The 22,385-nt window shown below is 43.3% G+C and overlaps 1 long non-coding RNA gene across 1 annotated transcript in view; it reads right to left on the reverse strand.

Annotated features, from left to right (window-relative positions):
• Nucleotides 1–22,385, reverse strand: part of LOC141982245 (uncharacterized) — a 94,117-nt gene that overhangs the window by 25,604 nt on the left and 46,128 nt on the right. The window contains exon 4 of the long non-coding RNA XR_012637994.1: nucleotides 9,225–9,344. This is a non-coding gene — a long non-coding RNA (uncharacterized LOC141982245). The remainder of the gene's footprint in view (nucleotides 1–9,224; nucleotides 9,345–22,385) is intronic.

Here is a 22,385-nt window from a genome sequence, read left to right on the forward strand (position 1 = left end):
CTTTTTTACTGGCACAGGCTTTGTGTGAATGCATAGAATTCCATACAGAGCGCTGCTCCCATTGATTAAGTCCCACATCCCCATGAAGTACAGCAGATATCACTGAAGCTGTCTCCCACCTGCAAACTCAGGCTAGGCACCACACAATTAAGTTTTCCTCCCATGGGCAAATATGAATTAGAAGTTGTAATGATGAGAAAGGAAGGAAGTGGAGAATGGATCTGGGTAGGTTAGTGTGGGGAAAGGGAAGGGGAGGTTTTGATGGTGGAGAATTATGCACTGGTTGGGGGCTGGACAATAAGTTGTAGTAAGGATTAGTTTGGAGGCAAGCAGTCTGTTTTGGGAAGTAAGTGGCAGCATGTTGGAGTGAAGAGCGGGAGTACACTATGCACACAATAGAAGAGCGCTAAAGTCAAGGGGAAAGGCGGAGACCCTGAATAACTCCTCAATTAAAATCAATATAATACTTCAGGACATTAGAAAGACATTATACTTACAAATAGCATCTCTGAATGCCTAGCAGCACTTCATCTGTGTGTGAGGAGTTGAAACAACAACAAAAAGCGTACATGTAGGTTTCTATGCTGCTATTAGTATAACAAAGCTAAGAAAATGTTGTAAACTGAAGAAAAAAAATGTCAAGGCTAGAAGTTGTCCCTTTAAGTATAAACAGAATTTCCTATTTTATAGTGGCATCATTATCAGGTTTCTTTCTTGGTGTCTTTTACACATATTACTTCATCTGAAATTAAGTTCTCTGATTCTCTCAGTGGGTGTCTGAGGCAATAGTTGTAGTAATTATGCTACTTTGAAGGAAACCTATGAAAATTATTCTATGCCATTATATATCTCTTCATAACCATCCAAACACCATTAACAAAGAAACAAAAGTGCATTGCATTCAGAACATCAGTATAACTATCAAATTACCACCTGCAAGCACAGTCAAACAATTAGCAGGAATCTCCTGACTAAACAAATACATTTTGCATGTCCTGTGCTATCAAAATAGGGCTTAGTGATATGGTTCACTTGAATGCAAGAGATGAGGCAAGTTAAGTATACACTAAGAAGAAGTTGGTCACAAATTAAATATGAATTAACAATGTAATATTGTTGCAAAAATAGCAAACATCATTCGAGGATGTATTGGCAAGGGTGGTGTAAGCAAGACACAAGGACTCAGAGCTGATAAGGCCTCAGCTGCATTACTATGTCCAGTTCTGGGCACCACATTTCAGGAACGATGTGGACAAATTGGAGAAAGTCCAGAGAAGAGCACCAAAAATGGTTAAAGGTTTTGAAAACATGACCTATGAAGAAAGATTGAAAACACTGGGTTTGTTTAGTCTGGAGAAGAGAAGACTGAGTGGGGACATGATAACAGTCTTCAAGTACGAAAAAGGTTGTTCTAAAGAGAAGGGTGATAAATTGTTCTGTTTATCCCCTGATAATAGGACAAGAAATAATGGGCTTAAATTGCAGCAAGGGAGCTTTATGTTAGACATTAGGAAAAACTTCCTAACTGTCAGGGTGGTTAAGCACTGGAACAAATTACCTAGGGAGGTTGTGGAATCTCCCTCACTGCAGATTTTTAAGAACAGGTTAGACAAACAACGGTCAGGGATGGTCTAGATAATACTTAGTCCTGCCTCAGTGTGGGACACTGGACTAGATGACCTATCAAGGTCCCTTCCAATCCTAAATTTCTATGATTCTATTAAAAACTTAGCTCTGAGTTTGAAACTATTTGAATTCACTGTACAATAGCTCACTGCCTAATGTTTTAAAATAATAATGTGTGGTTCATTATCAAAGCACAAGCAGAATAGGTTTTAGCTTCTAAGTTGCCCCAGTCAAAGCACAGTAGTATTCCCAGTACAGCACTATGCTGTGATCACAACCTGGCCATGAATATGTTTCTATTTCAAACCACTGACATTCTATATTTTTTCTGATTAGTTTTATTTGGCCTTGTTAATCAAGTAAAAAACACTGAAAAATCTAGTCAACCTTCTAGGATCATGTCACATGGCTGTTGTTTTCAATGGCACCTCTAAATGAATAAGCATTCCAGCCAGTTGCTTACCCTTAAAATGATTTCTGGCTTCATATATACTAAATAAAACTGTCAGAGCTTTTCTAATACACACAACATGCTCTCATGAAACGTGCAATTATGTGAGTGGTTGGTACTGTTCAGAATTCATTTGTTTTCAAACTGCTACTAAAAAAAAGCTTTAATAATTGGTCAAAATATTATCTACCAAAATGATCATTTAAACTGAGACTCTCCGTCCATTTTCTGTAGTACACAAAACTGCACTATGAAGGAAGAATAAAAACTAATATTTATTTTAGAGCTAAAACCACAGGAAATATCTTACTGGAGTCACAGCGATGATAAAAAAAACTGTTCTCCGTATTTACCATGAGTAGGACACGAAGTAATGAGCTTAATCTGCAGCAAGGGAACTTTAGGTTAGATATTAGGAAAGACTTTCTGACTATAAAGATAGTTAAGCCCTGGAATAGGTTACCAAGGGAGGTTATGGAATGCCTGTCATTGGAGATTTTTAAGAACAGGTAAGACAAACACCTGTCAGAGATGGTCTAGATGAGCCTGCCTCAGTGTGTGGGGGATGGATTAGATGACTTCTTGATGTTCCCTTCTAACCCTACATTTCTATGATAACAAACAATTTCTGAGTTCTAATCTTGCTTCTCCCACTAACTTGCTACATTGTGTTGGGCAAATCACTTCTGTGTCTTCTCGTCCCCATCCATAAAATAAAAAAACAACAATACTTACATCCCTATCTCATAAGGAGGTTCTGAAATTTTATTTTTCATTGAATGTTTATACAGTGCTTTGAAAATGTCAAGAGTTACATAAAACTGCTATGAGATACGTTTTAGTTAATGCAGACAACTTTGATTTCAGCATCTTCTGTTATATTGGTTCTACATTTTATTACCAATTTTTATGTAAGGGGACTATAGATTAGTACATAACATACTAGATGATGATTTGCATTTGGAGAAATATTATAAAATGCTATTTCCCAGAATAAGAGAACCAAAAGGTATTTAGAAAATGTTCTTGCAAAAAAAGTTATGACTAATCAGTGGCAGGTGGCACCAGGGGAGAATGGATAGGGGAGCTAGTACCTCCACAATGGAAGTATTGCAGGAACTCCACCCCCATGGGGATGGGGTAGAGGGCCAAGGCAAAAGTGGGAGCTAGGGGGGCTGGGAACTGCTAAGAACCCTGGGACCCTCCTTCCAAGCCTGGAGTCAGCTGCTTCCCCTTTCCCCCAGCTAAGTCTGAATACTCCCCCTCCTATCTCTCCATCCCTCCATTTAGGGAGCTTCTGCACCTTCCCCCCACCCCTGCCAGCTACTAACCCGTTGGCAAGTATTCTTCTAAAATAATTGCAAAGATGGCTGCATGTAGTGGGGGCCCTCACACCTTGAGTGCAACCTACTGGCCCAGTGGAGCATCACAATTATGTCTCTGGCTCAATTTCCACTAGTGGGCTTCAAGTCCAATAAGGCTTCTATACATTGAACAGTGCCCCTTCAGAGGCCTCCTTTATTAACCCAAATGTGGAACATTATACAAATAGCTGGAGAGGGATGTGGAGGGAGCTGAGTTAACCTTGGTCCATCAACCCCACTTACGTCCAAGTCCCTTACCAGCAAGGCCATCTTGGTCTGAAAGCCCCTTCAGGAGCCTGGGCCTCATGTCATCTGCTAGGGGAGAGTCTCTCCCATTGGGTCAAGGTCCCCACAGGGGAAACCACAGCAACCCTTCCTTGGAGCAGTATATAATTCCTCTGATCTGGGGCTTATGGACAAGGTTTCAGTGAGATTTGGTATTCATAGCTCCTCCCTTTCAGAGCTTCTCCCACCTAGGAACATTCTTCCTTCGTTTCCTTTCCTGGTAAGCCCACCCACTAGGTGCTCCCTGAGAAGTCCTCCCCTTAGGATCTCTCACTTTCTGAGTTCTGGGGACTGTTCTTCTACCCAGGAGCCTCTGTTCTCTAGCCCCTCCTTGGGAATAGCTTCTTTTTATCATGCTCAAGTGCTTCCCTGAGTACTTAACAGCCTCCAGTTACTCAGTAAGTTAATTAGTCCCAGGTGAACCTGAATTGCCTCAGTCATTCCCTCTTGTGGAATTTGGCAGAGGTAGATTGAGCCCCTCACCCCTTCAGAGGGCCAGCTACCCTCTGACACTGTGTTATCTTTTCAAAAGGTATGTCAAGTCTAAATCAACACATTCCATAATTGGCAGGGGACCATGTGTGAAGGACAACTGGGCAAGAATTTAAACTACTATGAAATAAAATTGTAGAATTGTTATAGGTAATTGTGAATTATCAATTCAGTAGAAAATCAATAATAAAACAGGATTATTGATTATTTGTAACAGAGCTTTAATCTTTGGAATTCCCTGACAACATCTTAGTCAGAATATCCTTGCACTAGTGGAAGAAGAAACAAATATAACGGAGAGTACATAATTCTTTTATATCAAAACTTAACTCCATCATGTTCTCCATCATGTCAAGGGAATTCCAAACATGGAGAATATCAGATTTAGGAGTTTGTCTGAATCTGGCAGCAGCTTTATCTTAACAAAGGTCAAGTGATTATGTTGTTCATATCACAGTTGAAAGATAAGATTCTAGTCAGGACTTGATTCAGCAAAGCAACTGACTTCAATAGTGCTATTCACATGCTTACATTCAGGCATGCTGCTTAAGCATCTTTCTGAAATGGGATCTATAAATCAAGATGAAGCCTAATGATGTATGGACTTTACATCAAGCTGTTCATTCAGAATAATAAAATTATGTTTTAATACTATGGAAACATAGACCTTGCTCTACTGAAATAAACAAATGGCCCAGTAAAGCATCATGTCTTTAACAGTGACCTATAGCAGAAGTTTCACTGGAAAACAAAACAATACTCTTCCTTGCCAGTTATGTAATAGTCTCCTGCATTGTCAAAAATGTTGCTTGGGATCAGCTTTTGTGCTGAAGCAAGAAGATTGATGGCTTCTATGTTCAGAGCACAGTGGTAGCAACCTATAACGGTGCAGCAGACTGACTTGGTATACTAAGGTGCAAATTTGCTTAAATTTTCAGAAAGTGCTTTTCATAAGAAAAAGTTCTGATTAAATTAAAATTTTCTTTCCATCCATTCAGGTTAGCCAATAAGAGGAATTTCATCATGAAAAGGTTTGTGAATTCTAAGTACACTTTAGTCATCAATTTTATCTTTTCTGATCGCTGTTTTTATAAATTAGCATAGTATTATTTAATTTCTGTTTAGAGCTGACTTCTTTGTGTATTGCACTCCATTACCCAAGGCTAATTTTAATAATTATATTTTCAATACTGAGTCAGACACTAATTTACATTTTGATTGTTTGTTGTGCTATTGTGAGCTGTAAATTATTTTCATTATTTCCTCTGCAATAATATGACCTGGTAATTTAGGCAGTTTTTCCACTGCAGGGTCTTTTATTCGGAAATGTAATTGTGTGATCACTTACACTTACAATGAGAATGTCCAAAATCTTAAATGTTTAGTTGATTGCACCTTGTCTTCATTAGAAAGTTCATAGTTTCAAGCTGTATTGTATGAATCTGCAAATTAACGTGGTCAGAAACTTGATCAGGTACTCTTTGCACGTTCCTTATCTCCGTCACAAGGGAATTTTTCAAAAATACATTAATTTCAGAAGCTCTGGGGTTTAGATGCATCATTCGTCGTAAAGTAGATGAGTGATTGAAGGCCTTAGCAACAATGCAGATGTCTCGATTTGTGGGCACTTATCCTACAAGCAGGCAGTAAATTGGCAGGCAGCTGGGCTGCAGTACTGAAACAGTCTGTCATCAATGATATGGCATGAAGGGTGTGTTGTGGGACCAGCCCATGCCTCTCTTGCACTGCCTGATGGGAGAATCATATCTTTCTAATGTCTTGATTATTCATTTAGGGGAGCATGATCTTGGGATTTGCACTGGAGTGAGTTTGCGAGTCAGAATTTAGTGGATGTTCTTTGGATGGCTCAATTGGGGCCAGGCACAAAAGTGATTTGGCCTGAAATGCTTGCAAGGTGAGTATGACAAAGAGCTCTCAAGCCTGCTCAAGTGGATTGGGCCTGCAGGAACGTTAACCAGGAGATCTCCAGAATTTTGTGGCATGTAGTGATCACACACATGGAAATCAGGTCTGCAGCAGTGGGGCCATTTATTGAGCATCCCTTTACGACCAGAGGTCACTTTACAGGCACCCTACCCCAGTTAGCTCCCTCTTGCAGGCCCCTGAAACACTCCAGACAGTCTCTTTGTTGCTCACAGCACCTCTTTCGGGGGCTGGTTTAATATCAAGTAAAGTTCACACAGTCCTCAGAGTCCTTAATCACAAAATAATCCAAAAGGAGCAATGACATTCCTCTCATTGTTCCAGGACAGGACTGCACACTTTGGAACACATGCTTTTGGAGAAATTTGGGGCTGAGGTGAATGTGGCATCACATTACCAGTTGTTAACCAAGGCTGGTGGAGACCAGTGGATGTCGGTGGTCTTGTAGGCAGGCTGCTGGATCCAAAGCATTGGACTAAGGCTCCCCAATAAAGAAACATAGATGACATGCTTGCTGCTGAGTGTGGGCATCATAGGCAGAGAGCTACAGCAACAAAGCTTGTTGCCAGGGCAGCATACCAGGTTTTTTTATATCTGTGGACAGTGGGTTGGGAGCAGGTGTGGTGCAGCAAGTAAGCAGCAGCCAGCTTCCTCCCTGTAAAGCAGCCATTTCTTCCTCCTCTGGTGGTACTACTGCAGTCCTCTCTGGCTGGATTCTTTCTGCAACCTTGGAGGTCTCCATATGCATATTTTCAAGGAATTCCTTGTGTGCATGGATATGCCTGAACCTAGCCCCCACCTCCTGTAGCTCTCCCTCTTCAAATGTAGCTCCAGTTCTTCAGCCACATCCGAGCTTGTTCTCACCAGTCCCCAGCCCTTTCTGGCTGGAGCTTAGCCCTCTGGACCTGCTTCCTTCTACTCTTAGTGTCTCCTGATTCCTGAGCTTCTCTCGACCATACGCCCCTGCAGCTTCCTGCTGGCTTTTATCTTTTAACTCCCTGGTTCCCCTCAAATGGGACTCATCTTGTAATAAAAGCTGGCTTAGACTCACGCTCTCTAGCCCCAGGGCAAGCCACCCTGTTACAATAGCCTTGAACTTTGTGGAGAAAATTATTTGTTTATCAAACAAAGGGTCAGTATGTCGTGGGGAGAATTCAGAGACTGCACTGATGAGAAACAGATATCAGGCAATGGAGCGAGGGTGCAGCCAAGCTATTTTCTGGTGCCTCCATGGCTGGTATCAGTGCAGATGAGAGGCTCATCTTCCAGAGGCAAAGATGAGTAAGAACTCAGGAAATGGCTGGTGGACTTTAGCCCAGCGTTTATCAAATGTGGTCATCGTGGCCACATGTGGTGTCAAGGTTCCTCCCACACTCTGAACTCTAGGGTACAGATGTGGGGACCTGCATGAAAACCTCCTAAGCTTACTTTTACCAGCTTAGGTTAAAACTTCCCCAAGGTACAAATTAATTTTATCTTTTGTCCTTGGAATAACCACTGCCACCACCAAACTCTAACTGGGTTTACTGGGAAACGTAGTTTGGACACGTCTTTCCCCCCAAAATCCTCCCAACCCTTGCACCCCACTTCCTGGGAAAGGTTTGGTAAAAATCCTCACCAATTTGCATAGGTGACCACAGACCCAAACCCTTGGATCTGAGAACAATGAAAAAGCATTCAGTTTTCTTACAAGAAGACTTTTAATAGAAATAGAAGTAAATAGGAGTAAAGGAATCACCCCTGTAAAATCAGGATGGTAGGTACCTTACAGGGTAATTAGATTCAAAACATAGAGAATCCCTCTAGGCAAAACCTTAAGTTACAAAAAAGACACACAGACAGAAGTAGTCATTCTATTCAGCCCAATTCTTTTCTCAGCCATTTAAAGAAATCATAATCTAACGCATACCTAGCTAGATTACTTACTAAAAGTTCTAAGACTCCATTCCTGTTCTATCCCCGGCAAAGCAGCATACCAACAGACAAACAGACCCTTTGTTTCTCTCCCTCCTCCCAGCTTTTGAAAGTATCTTGTCTCCTCATTGGTCATTTTGGTCAGGTGCCAGCGAGGTTACCTTTAGCTTTTTAACCCTTTACAGGTGAGAGGAGTTTTCTTCTGGCCAGGAGGGATTTTAAAGGGGTTTACCCTTCCCTTTATATTTATGACATGTGGCCACCAGGGGCTTTTCTTGCAGCCATAGTCTCCTTGGCTGTGATTGCAGGGGTTAGGAAAGAAGTGGCCCCTTCCCTCCCCCTCACACCCCCAGTGCTCCTGGATTCACAGCCTTGGTGTTGGTTGCTGGGGCTTCCAGCAAGGGTTGGGCAACCGATTTGTTCCCCACATTCCTAGGGGCAGTGGGGCTCAGGATTTGGGCTTCAGCCCAGGGGTGGTGGGGAAGGCAGGTTCTGGCCACGAGGCTTCAGGCTCCAGCCGCTCGCTGCCTCCCCCGGCTAATCCTCGCCCCCTGCCCTCCGCCCCTGCTTCCTCTCCTGATCCGCCATCTAGGGTTTAATTTGTCCCCAGACTTCCTGGGGCTGAGTAAGTCTGACGTGAAAAGTGACACTTGTATGTTGGTTAATATCACTTTTCACAGACTTACTAGCTAGTAATAAATAAACTACAATGATTTGGATGTCTATATGTGCAGATTTATTTGTTTTTCCTAAAGCTAATTAAGTATTTTAGGAAAAAGTGTGAGAGCGGCCACCAGCAAGTTCCACACTCTGAGGCCACCAAATAATTTGTTTGGAGAACGCCTGCTCTAGCCTGCAGGAAGAAGGTACCATTCATGTTCTTTTAGTTCCCTTTCTGGGGTGAGGGTGAGAGGATTTAGCGGTGGCCTGAATCCTAGGCATTAGGATGTAGGAGACCAACCCTTGATATTGGGTATATGACATGAGGTCATTTAACACTGCATTGGACATAATAAAATGCTTGCTACTTTGGGAGTGGAAGGCTACTTGTGGAGTAAAGTGCTATTCAGTGTGAGCAAGGGTATCAGAATCTGCCCCTATATAAAGTAGTTATTTCTAGTTGAAACTATCTAGGCAGGAGGACTCACCCCGGAGACAGATGCTCTTAGCCAAATCATCTCTGTTTGTCCTCAGAGGGACTGGGGGGTTGTTCTGTAGAGAGTCTTGCACGGTGCTACTCCAATCTCTGTTGAGGCCTCTAGGCAGTTCTGTAGTATAAATAAAAATCATAGGCTGAAATTTTTGTTGGGGGTGGGAACCTTGGAACCTTTTGGAATTTTAAAAGTGTAAGAAATAAGTCGTAATAAGTCATTTCTTTTGTGTGTAACTCTCCGGCTTCATTTCAGAAAAATCCATGGATATTTCTATACAAAACCCCCTGGTGCCTGCGACCCTACGCCATATCAACCCTATGTTTCTCCAGCCCCAGCTCCACCCCCACACTATTTGCATGATGGCAAAAATGGGTATGTTAAACTAAAAACAATGAAGTTCAGATGTTAAGGTCTGACTTAAATCCACCCAAGGAAAGACATGCGGAGTTAAGGGTGGAACGTCCCCTTTAATTCACTGTGCTGTACAGTGATGATCTGGCTGACATCACATTTGGTGCAGAATCTGGGCTTGAGATTTCTCTGATTTTTAATTCCCCATCTTTCATTTCCCTTTCCAACTTTTGTGGTTTAATATGACTAAATAAGGAACATGAGGAAATTTTCAAGCTCCCTTGAGATGCTGACATCTATTAGTGGTTAAGCAGATTTAAAGTGTTTACTGATCTGTAGATAACCAAAACCCCTGCACTACCTCCATATGTGAAACCAATTCAGATGCATTTTAAACCAAAGCAGTGAGAGAAGGAATAAAATATGGACGGAAAATGTTTCTGATAGGACAAATGAGAGACTGACTAAGATAACTCTGAATGGAAAATGTACTACATGAAACTGACTGAACCAGTTTCAGCTTCAAGCACCTGTAACTGCATCCGATGAAGTGAGCTGTAGCTCACGAAAGCTCATGCTCAAATAAATTGGTTAGTCTCTAAGGTGCCACAAGTACTCCTTTTCTTTTTGCGAATACAGACTAACACGGCTGTTACTCTGAAACTTGTAACTACAGGGGATCTTTGTTCTTGTGACATAGCTGATTGCTTACAGTTTACTTCTGAGCTTGTGAAAATAGCGTTTTCACTGTTGATTCTCCCCACAAATACCTTTCCTTTCCTCTCCGCCTTGTAAAAGCTGATTGATGCTCTGACATCATTCCTGAACTTCTAGGAGCACCTGCTGGTCTGCAAGCTCTTGACTGAAGGGGCTATTTGAAGAGACACTGTGGGATACTGACAAGTAAAATGTCTCCATCCTTGTCTATGGCTGCTATAAACAGTGAATAAAGGTGAGGTCAATGAGTGACAGCATGCGCATATGCCTCATGATACAACCACATTAACAACTGGAGTGGGGAGAGGGCAGAGGAATTCTTTGACTAAAATGTCAGCAAAGCTTGATGTGGAGCGGAAGATTTTTTATTTTATTTTATTTCTTTCAGTAAAGATAGAAAAAGACACTAGGGGGAGGAGATTAGGAAGGTCTGGCAGTACCAATGAGACAACACATTTAAAAGGAACATGCAGAAGGTTTGAGACACTGAGCTATGTGGCTTAGAACAGGATTTAAATTTAAAACAGAAAAAATACTTTAAATTAATTAGAGCTCATAAATTATTCTTTCTTCCCCTTCCCCTCCCACCCCCCGAAAACAACAAGGGTGTTTCCAGCATCTAGAGTGACACATTCCTGAGGTGAAGAGACCTTAAATATACTTCCTGTCATACGTGCCCAAGAAAAACGTGACAAGCAACATGCCAGTGTTCAAGAACAAATTGGAAACATTCAGAGCTCTTAGTCAACCTGCTGCCTCCAGCCACTGTGTCCCAGATGTACTTGGTTACCATTGCCTAACTTCAGTATAAAGGAAAAATTCTGCCCTGATAAGTTTGAAATACATTGGTGGGGAAGCAGAGCAATAGCTCCTGAGTAAACAGCCCCTGAGCCATCCTGCCTGCACCCAGAGTCATATAATCCTAGAAATGTAGGGTGGGGAGGGACCCCAAGAAGTTATCAAATCCAGCCCCTGTGCTATGGCAGAACCAAATAAATCTAGACTGTCCCTGACAGATGTTTGTCCAACCTGTTTTTCATACCTTTAATGCTGAGGTACAACCACAACCTCCCCAGGAAGCCTATTCCAGAGTTGAATTACTCTTATAGTTAGAAAGTTTTTTCCTAATATCTAACCTAAATCTCTCTTGCTGCAGATTAAGCCCATTAATTCTTGCTCTACCTTCAGTGGAGTTGCAGAATAATTGATCACCATCCTCTCTATACACCATGCGAGGCCAAGGTGAACATGCTCAGCAAGGCTCCTTTTTGCAGCTCTGAAAAGGAGCATCTAGGCTCCCCTTTGTAGCTTGTTGCTGACAGCAGGGGAGCTGACCTCTCCCCTTTAGGGGGATAGGGATAGCTCAGTGGTTTGAGCATTGGCCTCCTAAACCCAGGGGGAGTTCAATCCTTAAGGGCGCCATTTAGGGATCTGGGGCAAAAATAAGGGACAGTACTTGGTCCTGCTGTGAAGGCAGGGGACTGGACTTGATGACCTTTCAAGGTCCCTTCTAGTTCTATGAGATAGGTATGTCTCCATATTATAAATATATATATAAAAAAACCATGATAGCTGAACACAACTTTCTGCAGCTAGGGAGTTGCCTCTTAGCAGGGCCCTCCACATCCTGCCTAGCACAAAGGAGTGTTACCTCTGGAGCCTGCTCTTCATCTGTGTGGCTCAGCTAGTGGGCCTTTTCCTGTAGGCCTGCTCCTGCAAAGACTTAGTCACATAGTAATAGAGCTGGGCAAGATTTTTTGTACAAAACCTTCTTTTGCCGAAAAATGCAGATTTGAGTTGACTGAAACAATTCACAGCTTCAGGTAGATTTGCACAAATTGTTTCACTCAGAAGAAAAGGGGGAAAAAGGTTATAGATGGTATGTTTGGGCATTGCCAAAATAAAATGTTTCAACTTTTTGTTTTGGAAAAACATCCCATTTCAGAAAATTTTCCTCGACTTTTTTACTTAAAAAGAAACAAAATGTTTTAAAAAACCCTCAAAACTGAAATGAAACATTTTGTTTCTTTTTAAGTAAAAAAATCGAGGAAAATTCTGAAATGGGATGTTTGATTGAAGTGATTGGGGTTGACAAGTTTGAGATATTTCATTTCAGGTGACCCAAAACTAATTTTTTTTTTCAGTTTTTTGGACCTGTACTTGACCTGAATATTCAGTTATTCACACAGCACTTTGTAAATGTTAGTCTTTATGTTTTGAAGTCAGTACCTAGGAATTATTGTATATATATGGGGTTTGATTTTTGCTTTTCTTAGACTATCTACATAAACTTGTGTTAATATAATGTATTGTTGCAATTTGTCAGCTTTGAAATTGATATTTATTATTTTTAAAAATGGATCTAAAATTAGCTATTGTAAATATGATCCCAAGGTACAATATAAGGATTCCTTCCCCAGCATATAGTTTTGAGCCCCCAACTAGCTTAACATTTTAAAATATATTTTTCAGTTCTTTCATGTTAGTTGCATAATGCATGTGGCTAATGAGTAAACTCTTGAAAGTACATACCAAGGTGGGCTTTGATCTCACAAGGTGCCAAATGCCCCCGGCTCTCATTTAAGAGTCTACTACTGCAAATCCTTACCCATGGGACTGCTCACACAAGTAAGAGTTTGCGGGATTGTGCCCCAATCAATGGAAGTTGAGGATACTTAGCACCTTGTGGAATTAGACCCCAAGAACCCACAGTGATTATCACCAAGAGTCAACACTTCATATTATTTCCTGGTTTTAGAAGAAAAATGTAAGGCTAAAAACCCTGTTCTGAACCACACGGCCATTCCTGCCTAAACTCAGGGGTTTGGCTTGGCGCTCAGGCTTTTGGAAGATTTCTCTACCCCTTAGGACTGCACCAGAAATCTCATGACTTTTGCAGTAGTATTGCTGTGGGTGCCTCACATACCCTGGCTGCAGACACTACAAATGTGAAAGCGATAGTGAATATAAGGAGATGGGTCCTGTCCAGGCAGCTAACAAAGCCTGCTGGAGTCCTACGTTTGTTCAGATTCACTAATGTATTAGTAAGGTGTAGATAACTTTCCATTTTTTCTTTAAATTGATTAATCTGGTATCATTTCTATAAAGGTAGTCTGATAAATCTAAGAGAGTATGGAGATGCCAGCCAAGAACTGAATTTCAAACTCTTCAATTTACCATGGTAGACATATGTGATCAAGGTGCTGCTGATGTTGTTATTGTTTAAGATTTATATTATATATTATATTATAGCACTTAGAGGCCTCAAACTTATCTGGGCTCCATTGTGCTAGGCACTGTCTAAAGATATAATACATGACTAAATATCTGCAGTGATACTATCTTTGCTACCTGAAACATATAACATCAGTGTTTCTCATTTTCCCTGAGCCTATTTTCTGCCATTAGATATTAATGAATTATATTAATTATATGTACTTAGGAATGCCAAGGGAGAGCAGCTGGAAAATTATCCTCTAATTGATTCTGGGGTGCCAATTATGACTCTGTACTCAGCAAAGTTCTTGGCAATGTCTCCTTCACTGACTTAAACACAACGACTAATTAGATTTTAATAAGTAATCATGCTTCAAGGAACAGGAATTTTTAGCAGTGTTGTGTCAACTGATTCACTAGAAATACATAGGAGGCTCTACACTTATGACAAAAAAATTACTTCTCCCCCAACCCTGTTTTATTCATCATGCAAACATAATAAATTACAATTAATAGTATGGAACAATTAACAGTATTACAGCATGTGTACTCCTTTTTCCCCTTTGCTTTATCTTCAGATAGGCTTATGATGAAAACATTGTAAATAAGCCTGGGCAAAAATTTTCCATCTAAACTGTTTTTCAACAGAAAATAGAGTTTTCAACTAAACATATTTTTTCAAAAAAACCAAATACATGAAAACCAAAATATTTTAATCTGGATACCTTGCTGCAGTGCCTCATGGGAGTTTTAGTTTGGTGTCTTCATGTCCCCATCTCCTCTATGGGCCAAGTTCTCCTGCTGGACTACAACTCCTGTGAGACCCCACAATCAGAGACTCCCACAATGTAGCCGCCTCCCTGTCACCAAGGAGAGAGACTGTGGTACATCATGGGAGATGTACTGTGACCAGGGAGTCTGGCCTATAGAGAAAAATAGAAGCATGAACTGCAACTCCCATGAGGCTCCGTGGCAAGATTTCTTAAATAATTTTTTTTGTTTTTTAGGCAAAAAAAATGACTTTTGATTTTTTGCCAAAGTCAAACATTTCCATTGAAATGTTTTCAGCAAAACCCATTTCCCAACCAGCTCAAGTTGTTAATAAAGGGACCAAGTCAATATATTTGTTATTTTGAAGTCCTGGGAATATGGGTTTTTAAAAATAAAATAGGAGAAAGTATCTTGGACAGGGATTAAAGAAGTTGGGAAAAGGGTATATTTCAGATACATTTCTGTGAGACAGCATGGGCAGATAAAACACTTGTCACCAACAAATGCACAGTTCTTGCAGTGTAGTCTACCATCTTTTGCCTCAACTCTGGAAACTCCCAACTCCTAGTGTTGATATGCTTAGTAGGCATTAGTATATCATCTTTGTGGGTGCAGTCTTAATAAACACAATTTAATATCCATATCAACAAGATCTCTAGGGAGACAAACTATACCCAGTGCCTTCATAATTGATTGAGAGATGCTCTGACCTGTTCATGAACATCTGTATGCAGCTATTGTTTAACATTATGCAACTGAATACAGCCTATGAGGCAAAATAATAATAACAATTAATAATAAAAATATAACATTTATATAGTGCATTACATTTTCAAAGTGGTGCACAGGCACGAATCATTATTAACTAATTCTTAGCAGATATTGCCTAATTAATCATGAAATGAAACTGACAGAAATGCATCTTTCTCAGAAGGATAAGTTGAGAGCCTGATCCTGTAATATACAAAGGATCCTCTGAGAGAGAGTCCTCTCCTCCCAAAGAAACACAGGGTCCTAGGAAGCACTCAGGGTGGCATCCATGAAAGTACTTAGGTGCCTAAACCCCAACCTTAGGCACCTAAATCCCAGTTTTGACCACACTGTGATCCACCAAACTGCCACCAAACCCTGTAGGTCCAGAAACTCACTTGGCACCTAAGTTTTTTTGGATAAAAGTTCCCCGGACACATCATATGCTTTAGCCTCTGGGCATGCCACTGCTACTTCCCTTTAGGTGTCTGGATGTCTGTCTCCCACCTAAGCCCCAGAGCGATTCATGAACCGGGGAAGACAGGTGTCTGGCCCCCTAAGGGTATGTCTACACTACAAAATTAGGTCGAATTTATAGAAGTCGGTGTTTTAGAAATCGTTTTTATATATTCGAGTGTGTGTGTCCCCACAGAAAATGCTCTAAGTGCATTAAGTGCATTAACTTGGCGGAGTGCTTCCACAGTACCGAGGCAAGCGTCGACTTCCGGAGTGTTGCACTGTGGGTAGCTATCCCACAGTTCCCGCAGTCTCCGCTGCCCATTGGAATTCTGGGTTGAGATCCCAACGCCTGATAGGGCTAAAACATTGTCGCGGGTGGTTCTGGGTACATATCGTCAGGCCCCTGTTCCCTCCCTTCCTCCGTGAAAGCAGCAGCAGACAATCGTTTTGCACCTTTTTTCTTGAGTTACCTGTGCAGACGCCATACCACGGCAAGCATGGAGCCCGCTCAGGTAACCATCACCGTATGTCTCCTGGGTGCTGGCAGACGTGGTACTGCATTGCTACACAGCAGCAGCAACCCCTTGCCTTGTGGCAGCAGACGGTACAATAGGACTGGTAGCTGTCATCATCATGTCTGAGGTGCTCCTGGCCGCGTCAGCCAGGAGCACCTGGGCAGACATGGGTGCAGGGACTACATTAGAAGTGACTTGACCAGCTCATTCTCTTTAGTCCTGCAGTCAGTCCTATTGAACCATCTTATGTGAGCAGGCAGGCGATACAGCTTGCTAGCAGTCCTATTGTACCATCTTCTGCCGGGCAGGCAAGAGATGAGGATGGCTAGCAGTCCTATTGTACCATCTTCTGCCGAGCAGCCATGAGATGTGGATGGCTTGCAGTCCTTCTGCACCGTCTGCTGCCAGCCAAAGATGTAAAAGATAGGTGGAGTGGATCAAAACAAGAAATAGACCAGATTTGTTTTGTACTCATTTGCTCCCCCCCCGCCCCCGTCTAGGGGACTCATTCCTTTAGGTCACACTGCAGTCACTCACAGAGAAGGTGCAGCGAGGTAAATCTAGCCATGTATCAACCAGAGGCCAGACCAACCTGCTTGTTCCAATAAGAACAATTACTTAGGTGCACCATTTCTCATTGGAACCCTCCGTGAAGTCCTGCCTGAAATACTCCTTGATGTAAAGCCACCCCCTTTGTTGATTTTAATTCCCTGTAAGCCAACCCTGTAAGCCATGTTGTCAGTCGCCCCTCCCTCCATCAGAGCAAAGGCAGACAATCGTTCCACGCCTTTTTTCTGTGCGGACGCTATACTAAGGCAAGCATGGAGGCCGCTCAGCTCACTTTGGCAATTAGGAGCACATTAAACACCACACGCATTATCCAGCAGTATACGCAGCACCAGAACCTGGCAGAGCGATACCGGGCGAGGAGGCGACGTCAGCGCGGTCACGTGAGTGATCAGGACATGGACACAGATTTCTCTGAAAGCATGGGCCCTGCCAATGCATGCATCATGGTGCTAATGGGGCAGGTTCATGTGGTGGAACGCTGATTCTGGGCTCGGGAAACAAGCACAGACTGGTGGGACCGCATAGTGTTACAGGTCTGGGACAATTCCCAGTGGCTGCGAAACTTTCGCATGCGTAAGGGCACTTTCATGGAACTTTGTGACTTGCTTTCCCCTGCCCTGAAGCGCATGAATACCAAGATGAGAGCAGCCCTCACAGTTGAGAAGCGAGTGGCGATAGCCCTGTGGAAGCTTGCAACGCCAGACAGCTACCGGTCAGTTGGGAATCAATTTGGAATGGGAAAATCTACTGTGGGGGCTGCTGTGATGCAAGTAGCCCACGCAATCAAAGATCTGCTGATATCAAGGGTAGTGACCCTGGGAAATGTGCAGGTCATAGTGGATGGCTTTGCTGCAATGGGATTCCCTAACTGTGGTGGGGCCATAGATGGAACCCATATCCCTATCTTGGCACCGGAGCACCAAGCCGGTGAGTACATAAACCGCAAGGGGTACTTTTCAATAGTGCTGCAAGCTCTGGTGGATCACAAGGGACATTTCACCAACATCAGTGTGGGATCGCCGGGAAAGGTACATGACGCTCGCATCTTCAGGAACTCTGGTCTGTTTCAAAAGCTGCAGGAAGGGACTTTATTCCCAGACGAGAAAATAACTGTTGGGGATATTGAAATGCCTATAGTTATCCTCGGGGACCCAGCCTACCTCTTAATGCCATAGCTCATGAAGCCGTACACAGGCAGCCTGGACAGTAGTCAGGAGCTGTTCAACTACAGGCTGAGCAAGTGCAGAATGTTGGTAGAATGTGCATTTGGACGTTTAAAGGTGCGCTGGCGCAGTTTACTGACTCGTTTAGACCTCAGCGAAACCAATATTCCCACTGTTATTACTGCTTGCTGTGCGCTCCACAATATCTGTAAGAGTAAGGGGGAGAATTTATGGCGGGGTGGGAGGTTGAGGCAAATCGCCTGGCTGCTGGTTACGCGCAGCCAGACACCAGGGCAGTTAGAAGAGCACAGGAGGGCCTGGTATGCATCAGAGAAGCTTTGAAAACCAGTTTCATGACTGGACAGGCTACGGTGTGAAAGTTCTGTTTGTTTCTCCTTGATGAAACCCCCCTCCCTTGGTTCACTCTACTTCCCTGTAAGTTAACCAGTCTCCCCTCCTCCCTTCGATCACCGCTTGCAGAGGCAATAAAGTCACTGTTGCTTCACATTCATGCATTCTTTATTCATTCCTCACACAAACAGGGGGATGACTACCAAGGTAGCCCAGGAGGGGTGGTGGAGGAGGGAAGGAAAATGCCACACAGCACTTTAAAATTTATTGAATGCCAGCCTTCTGTTTTTTGGGCAATCCCCTGTGGCGGAGTGGCTGGTTGGCCGGAGGCCCCCCCACCGCGTTCTTGGGCGTCTGGGTGTGGAGGCTATGGAACTTGGGGAGGAGGGCGGTTGGTTACACAGGGGCTGTAGCAGCAGTCTGTGCTCCAGTTGCCTTTGCTGCAGCTCAGCCATACACTGGAGCATACTGGTTTGATCCTCCAGCAGCCTCAGCATTGAATCCTGCCTCCTCTCAACACGCTGCCGCCACATTTGAGCTTCAGCCCTGTCTTCAGCCTGCCACTTACTCTCTTTAGCCCGCCACCTCTCCTCCCGGTCATTTTGTGCTTTCCTGCACTCTGACATTATTTGCCTCCACGCATTCGTCTTTGCTCTGCCAGTGTGGGAAGACAGCATGAGCTCAGAGAACATTTCATCACGAGTGCGTTTTTTTTTCTTTCTAATCTTCACTAGCCTCTGGGAAGGAGAAGATCCTGTGATCCTTGAAACACATGCAGCTGGTGGAGAAAAAAAAAGGGACAGCGGTATTTAAAAAGACACATTTTATAAAACAATGGCTACACTCTTTCAGGGTAAACTTTGCTGTTAACATTACATACATAGCACATGTGCTTTCGTTACAAGGTTGCATTTTGCCTCCCTCCACCGCGTGGCTACCCCCTCAACCCTCCTCCCTCCCCATGGCAAACAGCGGGGAACATTTCTGTTCAGCCACAGGCAAACAGCCCAGCAGGAATGAGCACCTCTGAGTGTCCCCTGAAGAAAATCATCCTACTTCAACCAGGTGACCATGAATGATATCTCACTCTCCTGAGGATAACACAGAGAGATAAAGAACGGATGTTGTTTGAACGCCAGCAAACATACACTGCAATGCTTTGTTGTACAATGATTCCCGAATACGTGCTACTGGCCTGGAGTGGTAAAGTGTCCTACCATGGAGGATGCAATAAGGCTGCCCTCCCCAGAAACCTTTTGCAAAGGCTTTGGGAGTACATCCAGGAGAGCCGCGAATGCCAGGGCAAATTAATCCTTTCACATGCTTGCTTTTAAACCATGTATAGTATTTTAAAAGGTACACTCACCGGAGGTCCCTTCTCCACCTGCCGGGTCCAGGAGGCAGCCTTGGGTGGGTTCGGGGGGTACTGGCTCCAGGTCCAAGGTGAGAAACAGTTCCTGGCTGTCAGAAAAAACGGTTTCTCCGCTTGCTTGTTGTGAGCTATCTACAACCTCCTCATCATCATCATCTTCTTCGTCCCCAAAAGCTGCTTCCGTGTTGCCTCCATCTCCATTGAAGGAGTCAAACAACACGGCTGGGGTAGTGGTGGCTGAACCCCCTAAAATGACATGCAGCTCATCATAGAAGCGGCATGTTTGGGGCTCTGACCTGGAGCGGCCGTTCGCATCTCTGGTTTTCTAGTAGGCTTGCCTCAGCTCCTTAAGTTTCACGTGGCACTGCTTCGGGTCCCTGTTATGGCCTCTGTCCTTCATGCCCTGGGAGATTTTGACAAAGGTTTTGGCATTTCGAAAACTGGAACGGAGTTCTGATAGCACGGATTCCTCTCCCCATACAGCGATCAGATCCCGTACCTCCCGTTCAGTCCATGCTGGAGCTCTTTTACGATTCTGGGACTCCATCATGGTCACCTCTGCTGATGAGCTCTGCATGGTCACCTGCAGCTTGCCACGCTGGCCAAACAGGAAATGAGATTCAAAAAGTTCGCGGTTCTTTTCCTGTCTACCTGGCCAGTGCATCTGAGTTGAGAGTGCTGTCCAGAGTGGTCACAATGGAGCACTCTGGGATAGCTCCCAGAGGCCAATACCGTCGAATTGTGTCCACAGTACCCCAAATTCGACCTGGCAAGGCCGATTTAAGCGCTAATCCACTTGTCGGGGTGGAGTAAGGAAATCAATTTTAAGAGCCCTTTAAGTCGAAAAAAAGGGCTTCATTGTGTAGACGGGTACAGATTTACATTGATTTAACGCTACTAAATTCGACCTAAAGTCCTAGTGTAGACCAGGGCTAAGTCACGTACGGGGCCTGATCTGATAGACATGCTCACCTACCTAACTCGGCTTTGTGGATCGCAGTGTTATTCCTGGATTTTCTAGGCCTAAAAATGATCAGCATTGCAACAGCACCGAGGTCTCCTTCATGAATCCCATCCCCAGTATCTCACAAGTTTGGGCTCTTGGGGGCAGACCCTCCCTCACAACGCACAAAGATTTCAATGGATCTGTGACAATTTACATCAACTAATGATGTGCCCCATAGATTTTCCTTTCTTAATGGATTTTGTTTAAATATAAAATATGAACTGCTACCTCCACGATTTCTTCCTAGCTATTCTTCCCTTTGTTATCTTTACAGGTCCAAACGACAATTAGCCTAACCTTGCTCCTTCAAGCAGAGAAATCAACAGAATAAGTAAGCACTGGGCATGGCTCACCTGTCAAGACAATGTCTATAATCATATGATCAGTTTCCTGGGCCACACATTGGATTTAGGTTTTGAGCCTTTCCAGCATCGATTCTGATATATGGGTTCAGTGCTGTAGTCTCTTTTGTGCATTGCTTATCAAAGTGAATGGGAGCAGTGTGTGCGGAAGGACTGGCTGAGAAGTTTTTATATTACGTACTCCATAATTTCTTCTGCTTTTTACACAAACTCAAGAAACTGTGTTTGCACAATCTAGAACTGCTTTACTGAAACAGCCTCTCCCTATTAAATAGTTTGTAGTGTACTGTAAGCAATCAGCAATAAAATGGTTTAAAGGGACATTGATATTTGCCTCGGGTATGTTGTGTTGCCTTGTTTGTTCAACTGTCTGCATGTTTTAATGCTCACACCATTCTCTGGGGTATCGAAGGGAGTTTCAAAGGAAGGGGGCTCGGGAGCATGCAGGACATATGTATCCGTACATTACTCTTGGATTCCTGAGCCACTTGCACAGTAAAACTACCCGGGCTGTGCTGTACCTGGGGCCCCCTGACGCATGGAGGGGGAGTGACTATGTTTTGCCACTACCTGCAAAAATCTGACAACCTACATGTTTCTAGAGCATTTTAAATCTGTAAAGCAAACAACAGTATAACTAATCCAGAGCAACATTTTGGGGAATGTGGATGGGAGGAGGGGGAAATGAAGAGTATATTCATGGGGTGGGTTACTTAAAGGCCTGATCCTGAGATGTAGTCCATGAAAATTATTCCCATTGACTCCAGTGGGAGCTACACGCAGGTAAATAATCATCTGGGAAATCAAGCATTAACACTGTGGAGTCATTTCTAACTTGATTCCGTACACTTGATGAACATTGGTCAATGTGATGAAATCCTAAATGTTTCACGTGAACGCCTCTTTGCTGTGTCCCCTCAGCAAATGAAATTTAAAAAAACCATGTTGGTCACGTTTATCTTCAAGGCTTGAGCACTGATCTTGCAGCTACAGTAACAGGACACCGTGGATTACACAAGTGGTGGGATTTTTATCTTTTAGCAGACATAGTATTGATGGGATGAAAAAGTGAAAAGAAGGTCAACCGTGGGGAGGCCTCCAAATTAGCAGGATGAGAGCTGAAATCCTGCAAAATGTAATTAATGGTCGTGCTGCCAAATTAGCACTGTGCATGAGTCATCGAGCAAAGCACATCAGTGATGCTTAGCTGGACTCAACTGCATGCTGTTTAACAAGCACCTCTCAGCAAACATATATTTATTTTAAATTCCACCATGAAGATGACCCACAGAAAGTTACCACAAGAGAGAATATGGGATTCATCAGGGATGCAAACCAGTGTTGATCAAATAAGGACACCCTCAAGCCTTCACACACTCTTAGAATCAAGCTCTGAAGGAACCTATGTCTACCCTGCAGTGTAAGCCCAGGGTTAGTGGGACTCCAGTCAGCTGCTCCTGGGTTAGAGAACTCAGAGCTTGAGTGTCTACACTGACTGTTAACCCTACATTAAGGATGTTCTAACCCAGGCTTGGATCTGGTCCTCTGGAAT

The sequence above is a fragment of the Natator depressus genome, chromosome 2 (assembly GCF_965152275.1).
Source record: "Natator depressus isolate rNatDep1 chromosome 2, rNatDep2.hap1, whole genome shotgun sequence".
Taxonomy (NCBI): Eukaryota; Metazoa; Chordata; order Testudines; family Cheloniidae; genus Natator; species Natator depressus.